The sequence below is a fragment of the Hordeum vulgare genome, chromosome 2H, assembly GCF_904849725.1.
Source record: "Hordeum vulgare subsp. vulgare chromosome 2H, MorexV3_pseudomolecules_assembly, whole genome shotgun sequence".
Taxonomy (NCBI): Eukaryota; Viridiplantae; Streptophyta; class Magnoliopsida; order Poales; family Poaceae; genus Hordeum; species Hordeum vulgare.
Genome location: NC_058519.1, coordinates 323,963,720 through 323,980,852, shown reverse-complemented (window position 1 = coordinate 323,980,852; position 17,133 = coordinate 323,963,720).

Sequence of the window (17,133 nt, the reverse complement as noted above, 5' to 3'; positions counted from 1 at the left end):
CTTTGTACACGCCCCTCAGTTCGAATCTCTAGGGTTTTGCGGAGCCCGAAATCCGACATTTGGCACGCCAGCTAGTGGGCGTGTCATGGTCTCCTGCATGTTGCGCCTTCAGCAAGCTTCGTCGCTCCGATGGCTGATGCTCGCCCATGGTGAACGCCGCCACGGGCCGCGACGCTCAAGAACAACAGGGCTCCTCCCAGCCGGCTACCGAGCACCGCGACGGCCGCACCGCCACTCCATCGCTCATCCGGGCCTCTAGGGCGACCTCGCATGCCCGGCCAGAGATGCCACACGATCGGCGCATGCTTGCCATGGCCACCAAGCTGCTCCGCTACCGGCCCACCCCTGACCGCCACCACGACTGGCTCCAGTGCATCGAGGAGCTCGTTGCCGCTGCCGGCGACTCCGCAGCGCTCTCCTGTTCATTTCGGCCCCAACCGTCCCAAGCAAACAACAAACAACATGATGCATCGCCCCTGCCACCGCAGCGAGACGTGCTCCCGAGCCCAGACAGGAGGCACGTCCCCGCGACCAACCCCGCCAGCCCAGGGCGAGGCCAGGCGACGAAGCAAGCTGTTGGGTGGTTCCTCGACCGCTCGCCGATGCGCACGCGCTCCCAGTGCTGCAAGTCCCGTACCGCGAGTGTGCCTCGCCCGAAGCAGACCCATTGGAGCAATAGGGCCCGGTCGCCCCCGCACGTGCTACGCCCGTCGGACCGGTGGGATGCCTCACCATCGCTCCCGAACTCTACCCAACTACGTGGCCCTGCAAGTTCAAGCCCGACCTTCCCCCGCACTACAACGGCACCTTGGACATGGTTGAGTTCCTGCAACTTTACACGCTGAGCATCAGGGCAACAGGAGGAGGCGACAAGGGTGGCGCACTCTCTTGGCTCCTCAACCTCCCGCAGGCATCCATCACCTCATGGGACAGCCTGTGCGGCCGCTTCGTTGCCAACTTCTAGGGCACTCGTGACCGTGCCCCCGCCACGAATGACCTGCACCACATCAAGCAGTAGGAGGGGGAGACCCTACACAAGTTCATACAACGCTTCATGGCCATATGCCTCAAGATCCCCAAGGCGAGGCCGTCAACTCGGCCTTCTCCGACGGAGTCACCGATCTCAAGATGAAGGAGGAGCTTGCCACGAGTGACGAGATGAGAACCGCACTTGAGATGTTCAACCTGGCAAACAAGTGCGCCAGGGCTAAGAAAGGTGGCCTGTCTCTCCTCGGGCCTCAGGCGGCGTAACCAGAGGAGAAGAAGGCCAAGGCTAAGGAGGTGAAGCGCAAGGCTCGTGCGGTGCTCGCAGCCGGGCCTGAGGCGAAGTACGACCAAGGAGGAGATCTCCCATGGGACTAGTAGCCACGATACCAACAAGTGCCAAGAGCTCCGACTGGCCCGTGCCGAGCATTTCAACACGCGCCCTAGATGGGGAGACCGAAGCCCCGCCTACGGCAGAGGCCACTGGGATGACCGTGAGTCGCGTCAGGGGTGGCGCTAGTAGCCTCATGAAGACTGTTGGCATGGCCTGGCTCAGGATGTCCGCTGGTGCGACGACCCTCAGGAGGGGCAACGACGCGGTCAACCACGTGAGGTCTGCCCTCGTGAGCCTGTACTACCTGCTCTACCTCCGCCACCCAGGAGGAGGGATGAAGATAGGCATAACGATGGGGCTGGGGGCTTCTAGGAGGTCAGGGCGGTGGCCTCCATCCTGGGCGGCGTCATCACGGCCTCTAACCTCGGCCTCTAACCGCGCCTTCAAGAACTTCGCACGGGAGGTGAATGCCGCTTTCCCGAAGCCTGAAGCGACGCGCCCCCTCAACTGGTCCCAGACCACCATCACCTTCGACCCAAGTGATCATCTCAGGTGCTCATTCCTAGCCGACAAGCTCCCCATGATGTGCACCCCGACCATCAGCAACGTCCTCGTCACCAAAACCATTATCAACAGTGGAGTGGGCCTCAACGTCCTCTCGGTCGAGACCTTCAAGAAACTCCGGCTATCGTACGCACAACTCCTGCCAGTCACGGAGGGGTCCATCGGGCAGGTGCATCTGCCAGTCACCTTCGGCGAGCGCAAGAACTACCACACTGAGATCATCGTCTTTGACATCACGCACATCCACCTGCCGAACAACGCGATCCTTCAATACCCGTCTCTCACCAAGTTCATGGTAGTGACCCACCATGGCTACAACGTCCTCAAGATGCCGGGGAGCGGCGGCGTCATCACCATTGCCTGCGACGAGAAGGACACCATCTGCACACTCGAGCGCGCTTACCGCACAACGGCGGCAGAGCAGTCGGACAACGAAGAAGACGAAGCGCCCCGCGAGGATCCACGCAAGAAGAAGAAGGAACTCCTCCCCTTGGAGCGCCCTGGAGCTTCGGGCTCCATGCCGGGGGACGGGGCCATGCCTCCCTTCGCATAGGAAGACGCGCTCGGCGTCCCATTGGGTCATGGCTGGGGGATGCCACCGGGGAGGTCCCTGGCCAAACAAGTGAGGCGAGGGTGGTGCTCGAGCACAACCCGAGGACGAGCTCCGGCGCGCGTCCGCTCAGTTCATGTGAGTCCATCATTAGAGAAATCCAGGAACTTCGAGAGGCCATGGCCGTGCAAGGCAGGGACTGCACTGCACCATCTATCGCAGTCGTTGTCATCGGCACGGTCGACCGGCCCCGCATCTGCATCAACGCGCTCGCAATCGTCAGGGTCGCGGCTGTGGCACCCTGATTCAACGAATCGGATTACCAGTGTTTGCAACCCATAGATCATGTCTTCTGGAAACACTCAACAACTTGGAACATAACTGAACTGACTTTATTGATGGCATAAGATTACAAATACATATATTACAGTGATAGCGAGGCCAAAGGCATCCATGGTGTTGCATCCGTATCTACATTATTTATGGAAGAAAGTGGGGCCTCGAACTAATAAGTACTTCAACAGCGTAGCGGAACATAGCGGCAACTCCATACACAGGTACATTGTTGTGGACACATCGTAGTACGAACCATCACGACCTTCGTCCTCGGCTTCTCCTGCATCTGGCATGATACGCGAGGTGAGTACATGGAATGTACTCGCAAGCTCATAATAAACAAGTAACGCAGCAAACAATGGCAGTAAATTATGAATAATACCACTAGGCTTTCCAGTCATCAACTTACTCATGTCCGGGGTTGTCTCACAACCACCGGGATGCCTATCAAGCATCTTCATTCAGTTGAAGGGTTCTTCCATCCTTACTAATATCAACATGGTTAACCATCTACTAAGGTCTGGTTGGGCTGTCCATTACCGTGGACTCGGCTATTCGAATAGGTTTTACAATCTGTAGAGGTTGCACACTTTACCCACACTATGGAGTACTAGCCTCGTGATCCCAGTCAAATGGACCAACATTACTCCAACGAAACATGCGTGACCCGTGACTCTTTCGTCGTACCACCGGCGATCATCCTCCCTTCCGGAGTCCTGTCCTGGGTGGCCCTGGGTCCTCATGACACCTGCCACCGTCGTGGCCAAAATGAACTGTCCCACCTAGGTACGGGCCCAACTCATCTTATCTGGGCTCACAAGGTTATCACCGCCTACAGGGCCAGGGTCGCACGCATTCATAACCCTCCCTCTCTAGGTGTATCGGTGAAATATCACGCGGACAGCCCAAGTCACGGCCTTCCCATACCGGCAAGATGTGGTTGTACGATTATGCCCGGACAGGTGACTCATGATCAACCACTAAGCCATGATACACATAGAGATTTGTAATAGTAAGCGCATATTTCTATATGATTGTTTATTAGACAGTTATTTTCTAGCAAGTTAAGTAATTATAATGCATGAAGATGTAGGTTATGCTATGCAACACTACATCACATGGATATGATGTGTTGCCTTGATCAGTGGGGTTGTTCAAACACTCCTGGTCTTCAAAGTTTCCCTCTCAAAATATATTTGAAATAGTAAAAGAAAAAGAAAAGTCATTCAATACCTTTTTATTAACTAGAAATTCTATGAGTGTGGGAAAAATATCAAACTTTACCAAAAAATAAAGGGGAACAGTACCAACTCAATGCAAAAAAGAATCAAGTGATTTGGGCTTATAAATAAAAAGATACAAATGGTCAAAGTTGCTGGTCGAATCTGAAACAAAAGAAAAAGGAAAAGAACCTGACATGGGCCACATGAAGGCGTAAAGTGGAGGGGCGCCTCCACTTACCTCTTCGGCCGCAGGCCTCGGTTATTGGCAGGTTGGGCCGGCTACTTCAAAGCATAGAGAGGGGGAGGGAGACAGGGACACGGCGGCTCCCCGGCGATGGTCGCCGGTGCTAGAGACAGCGACGAGGCTTGGGACTACGGGTAATGGAACGAGGGGTCTACAACGAGCATGCACTTACCCGCGAGATCGGCGAGAGGTGGACAAATGGCATTGTCCCCTTCTTCTCCAGCGGCGGCGGCTTCGGGTGGTCGTCGGAGACGGCAATGCAGGCGAAGACTGGCTCGGACGAGGGGTCGAGGAGCACGAGGGGGAAACCATGAGCTCGATGGAGGGCTACGGGGGGGCTCCGAAGAGGGTGGTTGGTGCTGGCGACGGTGGGGCTGCAAGCAGAGGAACTCTGGCGATGATTTGAGGCCGGAGGGCCTCTTGGCCTCGGCTCACTCAATGGGGGGCCGATTGGAGGCTGCAGGAGGGGGATGGAGAGCTCGAAGGTGTCGGGTTGCCCTTTAAATAGGTCGGCAACGAGCACGGCCGATCTCTCCCAAAGTGACGAGGTTAAGCTCGGCCACTAGCGCAGGGGGGGTGAGCTGGCCATTGCTGTGTGACCTGAGGTGACGGAGGAGGGCAGAGGGTCGACGGGATGTCTCCTGCGCCATTAATGGCGCACGGACGCCCACAGTGGCCGGAGCCGACTTTTCGGTCCTTAGAGGGGCTTGGCAGGGAGCGGCGGCGACCCAGGGCCTTTCGGACGTGCCACGTGGCTGCGAGGGACGCCCTCGACGCTAAGGACACGGAGGGGCAGTGATGGACAACTCGAGTGGTTCGACCGCCACAGGGGCTGCATAGCGCGCGGGTTGTGGCATGCCAGTACCGTGGTCACCACGGTTACTTCTACCACAGAGCCTCGCAAGCCTGGGAACCTTGTCCAGGGTGTCGACCTTACTCTCTCCAGTCACTCCCTATCATCACATCGACCAGTCATTCACTCCTGCGAAGTGTGGTTCCAACAACAGATTCTGCCACCAAAATGGGGGAGGATCTAGAGCTCAAATGGGTTAAGATTAGGGCAAACTAGCATGTCTAGGTTAACCAGCATAGGAAAGATTACAAATTGGCAAAGTTGGACAGGGTTTGAAGATCAAATTGATAGGGTTCCTTTGTAAATCACCTTTCTGGTGCAGAACACAACCGAGCTCATGGCACTCTCATGCTAGCCCTGTTAATGGTGAAACTTGGTGAAGGAGTGTCATTTACTAGTGCACTCATGTCCTAAAACTTGCAAGTCATTTGTGCAACTCTAGCTAGCACTTCCTTCACAAAGGTTCATTTTTAACAGAAACTTAGGAGAGTCTTACCGCTCACAATTTGTACTAGACCATCAGATGTTTTTACATATTTGAACTAGTTATCATCCCTTGGAGCTAAGGAAATTTATTGGGAATTTTCTAAAACAGGAAAAATAGGGTTGCTTCACAAAGTGATAATTCTGGTCAGAAAAGAAATAATTTTTCTAGCCAAAATTTTATTTTGGGCAATGAAATATTTTTGAAGATTTTGGAATCATATGATACTGAGAACATGTGGAAAACATTTCGGGTCAATAGCTTATTCCAACTATAGGTTGCTTCACAGCCCATTGTGATGCCATAATTCCCCAAAATAGAAAAAGAATTATTTAAAAGATTTGAATATTGCAAATGATTCCAAGAAAGGTCTTGGCAAGAAACAAAAGGTTTTGGGTTGCTTGAGACAAGAAATCAGAGACTCACGGTCCAACTTGCTTGAGAAAATTTGAAAATCCACCAAATGGCAATTCAAACTACATAAATATTTAAAAAGCAAAAGGTTGAAAAAAATCAGGGTGTTACAAACCTACCCCCTTTGGATGAATCTCGTCCTCGAGATTCGGTTGCTCAGGGTACAAGTATGGATATGCGGATCTCAAGAAATCTTCTCTCTCCCATGTAGCTTCTTCCTCGGTATGGCGTTCCCATAGCACCTTATAAAACTTAAGCACCTTACTCCTGGTAGTTCTTTCCATCTCATCAAAGATTCTGACGGGTTTCTCCTCATAGGTCAGATCATTAGCCAGTTCTATCTCATTTAATCTTCCTGCTTAATTGGTGGTGCAATGCACTTTCTTAGTTGTGAGATATGAAAGACATCGTGCACATCTGACAATTCGGCCGGTAGTTCTAACTGATAGGCGACTTTGCCTCTTCTTGAGATTACTAGAAAGGGGCCAATATACCTTGGTGCGAGTTTTCCCCGTGTGTGAAACCTTTTCACTCCTCTCATAGGGGTTACTCAGAGGTAAGCATATTCTCCTGGTTCAAAGGTTACTTCCCAGTGCTTTGGATCATAATAGCTTTTCTGACGGGACTTGGCTGCCTAAAGGTGTTCCTGAATATCCTTGACCTGTTTCTCTGCCTCCAGCAACAAGTCTGTTCCAAAAATACGACTATCTCCGGTTTGGGACCAGTACAAGGGGGTACGACACTTCCGTCAGTATAAGGCTTTGAATGGTGACTTCTTCAGACTCGTCTGATAGCTGTTGTTGTAAGAGAATTCTGCATAGGGTAGGCTGTCTTCCCATTTGGGTCCATGGGTGAGAGCACATGACCGAAGCATGTCCTCTAGTATTTGATTACCTCTTTCTGTTTGCCCGTCCGTCTGAGGGTGGTATGTTGTGTTGTGTTTTAGCATGGTTCCCAAGGCATGGTATAATCGTAGACAGAATGTTGAGGTGAACAGAGAGCCTCTATCTGAGGTGATCGACTTAGGTACTCCATGTAGGCTTCCTATCCGGGACATGTATAACTGTGCGAGTTGGTGGGCATTGAAAGTAGTCTTTACCGGGATGAAATGGGCTACTTCAGTGAGCATATCCACAATGACCCAGATAGCATCATTGCCCCTTGTTGACTTGGGTAGTCCTACAATGAAGTCCATGCATATGTCGTCCCACTTCCATTGGGGAACCCGTAAAGGTTGTAGTAACCCGGCGGCCTTTTGGTGTTCCGCATTAACCTTGTTGCATATATCACAGCAGGCGACATAATATGTTATATCCCTTTCCATCCCTGACCACCAAAATGTCTTTCTCAAATCTTGGTACATCTTCGTACCTCGTGGATGAATAGAATATGCGGAATCGTTCGTTTCTCTGAGTATTTGCTGTCTAAGGCCGTTTTGGTTGGGGACGCATAGCCGTTTTTGAACCATAAAATGCCTTGGTCATCCATTCGGAAGGATTTTTCCTTCCCTTTTGGTAGTGACTCTTTAATCTTCTTGATTCCGTCATCTGATCCTTGAGCTCTCTTGATTTCATCTATGAGAGTGGGGGTAATTTCTAGTGTCTCTAGGGTAATTGGACCTCATAGTATCATGTTGATACTAATGAATTCTTCTTGCAGTCTTGCATGCACACTTCCCAATAATGCATTTACCGTGGTTGGCTTTCGACTGAGCGCGTTTGCAACCACATTGGCTTTCCCCGGATGATAGTTGATCCAAGGTCATAGTCCTTGGCTAGTTCAAGCCATCATCGTTGCCTGAGATTCAGGTCTGGTTGGGTGAAAATATACTTAAGACTTTTGTGGACCATATATATCTCACATCGTTGGCCAATAAGGTAATGCCTCCAAATCTTCAAGCCATGAACCACGCCTGCTAGCTCCAAGTCATGCGTGGGGTAGTTCTCCTCATGTGGTCGTAGCTGTCGGGATGCGTATGCTACAACCTTTCCTTCCGACATTAGCACACAACCAATTCCTCGTCGGGAAGCATCACAATAAATGTCAAAACTCTTGTGAATATCCGGAAGGATTAAGATAGGTGCTGTCGTTAGCCTTGTTTTTAATTCCAGGAAACTGGTTTCGCATGCTGTCGTCCAGACAAATTTCTGATTTTTCTTGAGCAATTCCGTCACTGGTTTGGCTATCTTGGAAAAGCCTTCTGTGAAACGTCGGTAGTAGCCTGCCAATCCCAGAAAGCTATGAACTTCGGTCACCGAGATGGGTGTTCTCCAGTTTAGTACTGATGCTACCTTACTGGGGTCGACGGCCACACCTTGTTTTCATAGTATGTGTCCCAAAAATCCCACTTCCTTCAGCCAGAACTCGCATTTTCTGAATTTAGCATACAATTGATGGGATCTCAGTCGTTCTAAGACAGCACAGAGGTGACGCTTGTGGTTCTCTTCATCCTTAGAATATATCAGGATATCATCAATGAACACTACCACAACTTTGTCCAGGAAATCCATGAAAACCTTGTTCATCATGCTCATGAAATGGGATAGAGCATTCGTCAGTCCAAATGACATGACTGTAAACTCATACATGCCATATCGGGTGGTGAACACTGTCTTAGCTATATCTTCTTTTCTGGTTTTTAACTGATGATACCCATTCCTTAGGTCAATTTTGGAGAATACTCGGGCTCCACTTAATTGGTCGAATAAGTCATCAATGTGTGGTAGTGGGTACTTATTTCTAATGGTGACCTCATTTAGCTGACGATATTCTATGCACATTCGCGAACTTCCGTCCTTCTTCTTGACAAATGGTACTAGTGATCCCCATGGTGAGATGCTTGGGCGGATGTATCCTTTTTGTAGTAATTCGTCCGACTGTTTCTTTAGCTCCGCCAATTCCGGTCCTGGCATACCATAGTATTTCTTGTAAATTGGGGCAGTACCGGGAACTAATTCGATTGCGAACTCCAACTCCCGATCAGGTGACATTCCTGGCAATTCCTCGGGGAACACATATGGAAATTCGCATACCACCGGAATCAAGTTCATATATGTCACCTCTGGTTGGTATGCCATTCTCTTCCTTGACTTCATGTTGTTGGCGAGAAACTGGATGGTTTGACCGGCCAGATTAACCAGCGTCATAGTTCTGGTGACACAATTGATACACACTTGATGGGGTGTCAACCAGTCCTTCCCCAGTATTAGGTCCAATCCCGAGGATTCGATGGCAATTAGTGCAGCTGGAAAGGTAGCTCCTTGTCTCCGTATTTCCAGATCCTGCTATACGAGATTTGTCCTGAGCATAGAGCCAGGGGATTGTACCACCATGATTTTATCCAACAACGAAGGAGAAAATTGGTGTATGGCGGCAAAACTCCTCGAAATAAATGAGTGGGAAGCCCCTGAATCAAATAAAACTATTGCTGGTATGTTGTTAACAGGGAACATACCGATAATGACTCCTGGAGCTTCGCACGCTTCTTCGGCGGAGATATGGTAGACGCGCCCTTGATTAAACTTAGGGTTAGGGCAGCGCCCAATAGTGTTGACCTGCGGTTTGATGTCAGAGGATGGTTTTCCGCTATTGGTGGGGCACTGCTTTGCATAGTGTCCACTTTGGTCGCAAGTGAAACAGGTGTTGTTGCGGCGGCAATCCTCTAGCACTGGTTGTTTGCCGAACGCCGTGTTCTGGCTCCCTGTCTTGTTGGTATTCTTACTGTTGTTCCAAGTGGACTTGTAGACAGTGGTGTTTGGTTGCCAGGTACGTGGCTTCTGTGCAATATGCTCCTTGATGTCTTTCTTGGGTTCAAACTTCCTCTTGCGGTCATCGTATCCAGTCTTAAGCTCTCGTTCGGTTATGAAGGCTTTGTTTACCAGCGTTTGGAAGTCTGGAAAGTCCAGCATACAAAGCTGACAATGGAGGGTATGGTTTAGACCGCCTAGGAAGCGATCAATCTTCCTTTCCTCAGTGGATACATCATGAGTAGAATATCGTCCCAGATTGTTAAACTTGTTCAGATACTCGGCTATAGTCATGCCTCCTTGTGTAAGAGCAAGGAATTCTCTTTGCTTCACTTTCATAATACATGTAGGAATATGATATTTGCGGAATGCTTCCTTGAATCTTTCCCATGTAATCTCTTCTCCATAGGGCCATGTTGCCTTGGTATTATCCCACCATATAGCTGCTGGCCCTTCTAGGTAGTGAGTGGCAAAAGGAACCTTATTTGCTTCCTCACACCGGGCTATGTCTAGCTTCTTCTCCATAGTCCTTAACCAGTCGTCGGCTTCAATTGGATCCACATCTTGGCCAAAACTCGGAGGCTTAGTACGTTCAAAATCTGACAACTTGGATCCTGCCCCGTTGTTGTTATTCTGGCCTACCATACCCTGCATGCTTCTCAGGAATTCCATGAGGTCCTGATTCCTCTTTTCCTCAAACATCCTCATGATCTGCTCAGTATTTGGTGCCTGGGTGGTGGAGGTGGTAGGTCTTCTGGTGGTTGACCTGCCTGTCTGGCGGATCGACGGATAGGAGTTCCATCTCCGCCTTGACTACAGCTTCCTTTCATCCTAAATTATTGTTCCCATTGCAAGGTATCGAATCGGTGAGCAACATCCATAAGGAAAAAGCATGGTCGGAAACACCAAAAAAAAGTTCTCATGGAAAAGACAAATAAGCAAATAACATAATTATACAAGATGACTCAACAATATTCATGGCAAGCTAATAGGGGTAAATATCATGGCTAGACTGCTCATACGGAAGTTGACATATGCAAAGATGCATGCTTCAACAACTCCAACCTCGACTCTAGTGGTGCGGATGGCACGAACACTGGAAGACCTCTGACTCCTCCTCGTCTGATCCCGAGTCGGAGTCCGAACTGATGATGTTGACCTCAGTCTCCTGAGCAAAGACCACGCGGCAACGCTGACAAGACGATCCTGCTTCTGAAGGAGTACGTCGCCTTAGCATCAGAGCAGCTGGAGTGGCAAGGAGTGAGCCCACTCAGAAGGAGTCTCACGACGCCTGCCCGATGAAGTGCCTGGCAGTGCAGAAGAACTAACTGGGATCTCAAATCTAGGTGGTGGTGGAACTGGTGGTGCATATGAGGATGGAACAGAAGACTGTGGTGGGGGTGGTACTGCAGTTGCAATAACAAGTACCGCCTGAAGACGAGATAGCTCCTCTGCTAGGGATACAATTGTACGATAGCTGGTGCTCACATAGCGAGACATCACAGCGGACGCACAGTCACATGCCGGGTATACAAGAGCAAAAATGACTCGCCCTGTCGAAGGCGACAAGGTCGGGTAGTGGAAGAAACCTGGATGAGTCTGCATCTCAACCTCGTGGTGGCGCAAGTCTGTGACAGCCTCCACTGCAGCAAACTGGATTGCCATCTCTGGAGTAGAAGCCGTTCCACCCTTAGTAGAGCAAGAGTAGCTGCCAATCTCCATGTAAGCATGAGCATGGAACTCGTACACAGACTCGATAAGCTGCTCCCGAAACACCTGGTACACTGGTTCCTCGCCATGCAGGTACAGTCGAAAACCAGACGTTCCGAAGCAGTGATGGGAAGGAGGATGGTGTAGGTTCATACGGGAAATGATACGGAACTGGTGCCATCTACACTCACAAAACCAGAGGTCGGTAAAATAATGAGTCATGATGTATGTCATGCAACAATCAAATGCAGCATTCAAAAGGCAACAACCAAATGCATACTCATGACCCTATACTACCCGTTGTGCTAACGCAGCTACTAGGGTGTCCTACAGTCAGCGTGGCTCTGATACCAAGCGTTGTGGCACCCCGATTCAACGAATCAGATTACCAGTGTTTCGAACCCAGAGATCATGTCTTCTGGAAACACTCAACAACTTGGAACAGAACTGAACTGACTTTATTGATGGCATAAGGTTACAAATACATATATTACAGTGATAGCGAGGCCAAAGGCACCCATGGTGCTGCATGTGTATCTACATTATTTATGGAATAAAGTGGGACCTCGGAACTACTAAGTACTTCTACAGCATAGCGGAACATAGCGGCAACTCCATACACAGGGACACTGATGTGGACACATCCTTGTACGAACCATCAGGACCTCCGTCCTCGGCTTCTCCTGCATCTGGCATGATACTCCAGGTGAGTACTTGGAATGTACTCGCAAGCTCATAATAACCAAGTAATGCAGCAAGCAATGGCAATAAATTATGAATAATACCACTAGGCTTTTCGGTCATCAACTTACTCATGTCCGGGGTTGTCTCACACCCACCGGGATGCCTATCAAGCATCTCCATTTGGTTGAAGGGTTCTTCCATCATTAATAACATCAACATGGTTCACCATCTACTGAGGGCTAGTCGGGCTGTCCATTACTGTGGACTCGGCTATTCGAATAGGTTTTACACTCTGCAGAGGTTGCACACTTTACCCACACTATGGAGTACTAGCCTCGTGATCCCATTCGGGTGGACCAACATTACTCCAACGAAACTTGCCTGACCCATAACTCTTTCACCGTACCACCGGCGATCATCCTCCCTTCCGGAGTCCTGCCCTAGGTGGCCCTATGTCCTCATGACACCTGCCACCGTCGTGGCCAAAATGAACTGTCCCACCTAGGGACGGGCGCAACTCATCTTAACTGGGCTCACTGGGTTATCATCGCCTACCAGGCCAAGGTAGCACGCGTGCATAACCCTCCCTCTCTGGGGGTATCTGTGAAATGTCACGCGGACAGCCCAAGTCACGACCTTTTCATACCGGCAAGATGTGGTTGTATGATTATGCCCAGACAGGTGACTCATGATCAACCACTAAGCCATGATACACATAGAGATTTGTAACTGTAAGCTCATATTTCTATATGATTGTTTATTAGACGGTTATTTTCTAGCAAGTTAAGTAATTATAATGCATGAAGATGTAGGTTATGCTATGCCACACTACATCACATGGATACAATGGATTGCCTTGATAAATGGGGTTGTTCAAACATTCCTGGTCTTCAAAGTTTCCCTCTGAAAATATATTTGAAATAGCAAAAGAAAAATAAAAGTCATTCAATACCTTTTTATTAACCAGAAATTTTATGAGTGTGGGAAAAATATCAAACTTTACCAGAAAATAAAGGGGGTCAGTACCAACTCAATGCAAAAAGAATCAAGTTATTTGGACTTATAAATAAAAAGATACAAATGGTCAAAGTTGTTCGTCAAATCTGAAATAAAAGAAAAAGGAAAAGAACCTGACAGGGGCCACGTCGAAGGCATAAACTGGAGAGGCGCCTCCACTTACCGCTTCGGCTGCGGGCCTCGGTCACTGGCAGGTGGGGCCGGCTACTTCAAAACAGAGAGAGGGGGAGGGAGACTGGGACGCGGCGGCTCCCCGGTGATGGTCGCCCGTGCTAGAGACGGCGGCGAGGCTTGGGACTAGGGGGAATGGAATGAGGGGTCTACGATGAGCACACACGTACCCATAGATCGGCGAGAGGTGGACAAATGGCATTGTCCCCTTCTTCTCCGGAGGCGGAAGCTTCGGGTGGTCGTCGCAGACGGCAATGCAGGTGAGGATTGGCTCGGGCGAGGGGTCGAGGAGCACCAGTGGGAACCCTGAGCTCGATGGATTGCTGCGGGGGAGGGGGGGGCTCCGGAGAGGGTGGTTGGTGCTGGCGACAGTGGGGCTGCAAGCGGAGGAACTCCGGCGATGATTCGAGGCCGGAGGGCCTCTTGGCCTTGGCTCACTCAATGGGGGTCCAATTGGAGGCTGCAGGAGGGGGATGGAGAGCTCGAAGGTGTCGGGGCGCCCTTTAAATTTGTCGGCAACGAGCACGGCCGATCTCTCCCAAAGCGGCGAGGATAAGCTCGGCCACTGGCGCAGGGGGGTGAGTTGGCCGTTGTTGTGTGACATGAGATGACGGAGGAGGGCAGAGAGTCGACGGGACGTCTCCTACGCCATTAATGGCGCACGGACAACCATAGTGGTCGGAGCTGACTGTTCGGTCCGCGGAGGGGCTTGGCAGGGAGTGGCGACGACCCTCTCCGGCAACCCAGGGCCTTCCGGAGGTACCACGCGGCTGCCAGGGATGTCCTCGATGCTAAGGACGCGGAGGGGCAGCGATGGACGGCTCAAGTGGTTGGGCCGCCACACGGGCTGCACAACACGCGCGCTGTGGCATGCTAGTACCATGGACAACACAGTTATTGCTGCCACAGAGCCTCGGAAGCCTGGGTACCTTGTCCAAGGTGTCGACCTTACCCTCTCCAGTCACTCCCTATCATCAGATCGACCAGTCATTCACTCCTGCGAAGTATGGCGTCAACAACAGATTCTGCCAGCAAACTGGGGGAGGAGCTAGAGCCCAAGTGGGTTAACATTAGGGAAAACTAGCATGTATAGGTTAACCAGCATAGGAAAGACTACAAACTGGCAAAGTTGGACAGGGTTTGAAGATCAAATGGATAGGGTTCCTTTGTAAATCACCTTTCTGTTCCAGAACACAAATGAGCTCATGGCACTCTCATGCCAGCCATGTTAATGGTGAAACGTGGTGAAGGAGTGTCATTCAGTAGTGCACTCATGTCCAAAAATGTACAAGTCATTTGTGCAACTCTAGCTAGCACTTCCTTCACAAAGGTTCATTTTTAACAGAAACTTAGCAAAGTCTTATTGCTCAAAATTTGTAATAGACCATCACATGTTTTTACATATTTGAACTAGTTATCATCCGTTGGAGCTCAGGAAATTTATTGGGAATTTTCTAAAACAGGAAAAATAGGGCTGCTTCACAAAGTGATAATTCTGGTCAGAAAAGAAATAATTTTTCTAGCCAAAATTTTATATTGGGCAATGAAATATTTTTGAAGATTTTGAAATCATATGATACTGAGAACATGTGGAAAAAGTTTTGGGGTCAATAGCTTATTCCAACTATAGGTTGCTTCACAGCCCATTGTGATGCCATAATTCCCCAAAATAGAAAAAGAATTATTCAAAAGATTTGAATATTGCAAATTATTCCAAGAAAGGTATTGGCAAGAAACAAAAGGTTTTGGGTTGCTTGAGACAAGAAATCAGAGACTCACAATCCAACTTGCTTGACAAAATTTGAAAATCCACGAAATGGCAAGTGAAACTCCATAAATATTTAAAAAGGAAAAGGTTGAAAAAAATCAGGGTGTTACAACAGCTCAAGGCCCTTTCTGGCCCGTGCTAGCTGACCATCGATGGGTATACCGGCGCGCCGGTGCCCTCATGCCCTTCGGGCTGGGGAACGCGCCTGCCACTTACCAGTGGCTCCAGCGGGCCATTCTCATGCCTGGCCTGCTGGGGCGTGGCAAGGAAGAGGAGGAGATGCTCGGGCCGAGCAAAGGCCCCGAGCCTCGGGAGACAGCGGGCCCATGAGGGTCGCGATCGTGGAAGCAAGAGTTCGGGCGACGACGGCGCTTTCGGCACTTCAGAGGCATGGCCGCCAGGTGACTTTTTGTTGCCTGCTGCCAGGTAACTTTTTGGCTCACCCCGTCCGAGGGTGCCCACATGACCATGCGGCCTCCACGAGCTAAGGGCACCCCCAGCCGCTACTTTCATTCAAGCATCTTTCAGTTGCTTCTACCTAACCCGCTTCGAACCCTAACGTTCTACTTTGCCTGCGTCTTTGGGCGGTCGACCCCCGCTTGGGGGCTATGGCCGAAGCTTACCCAAGCAGGCCGCCTAAGTCATCAGACATCCCAATCTCACTCTCAAAGAAGAAGAAGTGAACATGGTTTACCAATGACCCAAAAGAAGCTCAGTCCACCAATGACTCGGGGGTAGTGACACTCGCGAGGCCAAAGCGTCCATGCGACCTCCCAAATACACCCCATCGTGACACTCTCACGTAATAAAGAGCTGAGGTTGTATACATTCAGGGGCCCCCGAGGACGCGGAGGGGTCCATCCCATGCCTAGTGGCAGCCCTAGGCTCCGCGCTAGGGAGAAGCTCCGTCCACAAATGACTAGGGGGTAGGGACACTCGTGAGGCCGAAGCTTCCTCGCGACCCCCAGATACACCCCCACCATGACACTCTCACGTTATAACAAGCCGAGGCTTTATACCTCCAGGGCCCCCCGAGGACACGGAGGGGTCCACCCCACGCCTAGTGGAAGACATATGCTCCGTGCTGGGTACAGATGGAGGCAATCAACATAGTCCGCCAATGACTAGGCCCATAGCTGGCACCAACGCAGTCCGGCAATGACTATGCCTGCAGTTGGCACCAACACAGCCCGCCAATGGCTACGCCCACAGCTGGCAAGGAAATCAACACAGTCCACCCGTAACTACGCCCACGCTCAGCGCGTGGGCAAAACAACTGAAGGTACGGAGCCGCTCGTACGTCAAGGGGGACCCTTCTGCATCGCGACTGAGGGGCCTAACTGCGCCTATAGCCTATTCTCCCTTTGGGACGTCCTTGGTTTCTGGTCGGTCCAATCGCGGGGAGGTACGCATGGGACGAGCCCTGCCGACGTAGAGCTTAGTGCGCTCGACAAAACATTACAAATCTCCTGAAGAGAACGCTGGAGTCACTCGTACGTCAAGGGGGACTCCTGAGCATCCGACTCAGGAGCCTGAACTGCGCGCGTAGCCCCTTCCCCTTTTGGGCCATCCTTGGTTTCCGGTTGGTCCAATCGCGGCGGAGGTATGCACGCTGCGGGCCCTGCAAACGAAGAGTGCCGAAGGAGTACGGTAGCCTCAAACTGACAGCTTTTTAGGAAGGACATGGGAGTCGCTCGTACGTCAAGGGGGATTCCTGACCATCGCGACTCAGGAGCCTAAACTGTGCTCGTAGCCCCTTCCCCATTTGGACTGTCCTTGGTTTTCGGTCTGTTCCAACGCAGGGAGGTACGCGCGGGGCAGGCCCTGCCGACGTAGAGTGCCGAAAGTGTTCCGAAGCTTCAGAATCCTCGCTGTGTTCCCCTAATGAAGGCAACTCGCGCGTCAAGGGGGACTCCTCAGCATCACGACTCAGGGGCCTCTCTCCGCTCGTAGCCCCTGTAGGAAATATGCCCTGGCGGCAATGCTAAAATAGTTATTATTGTATTTCCTGTTTCAAGATAATCATTTATTATCCATGCTATAATTGTATT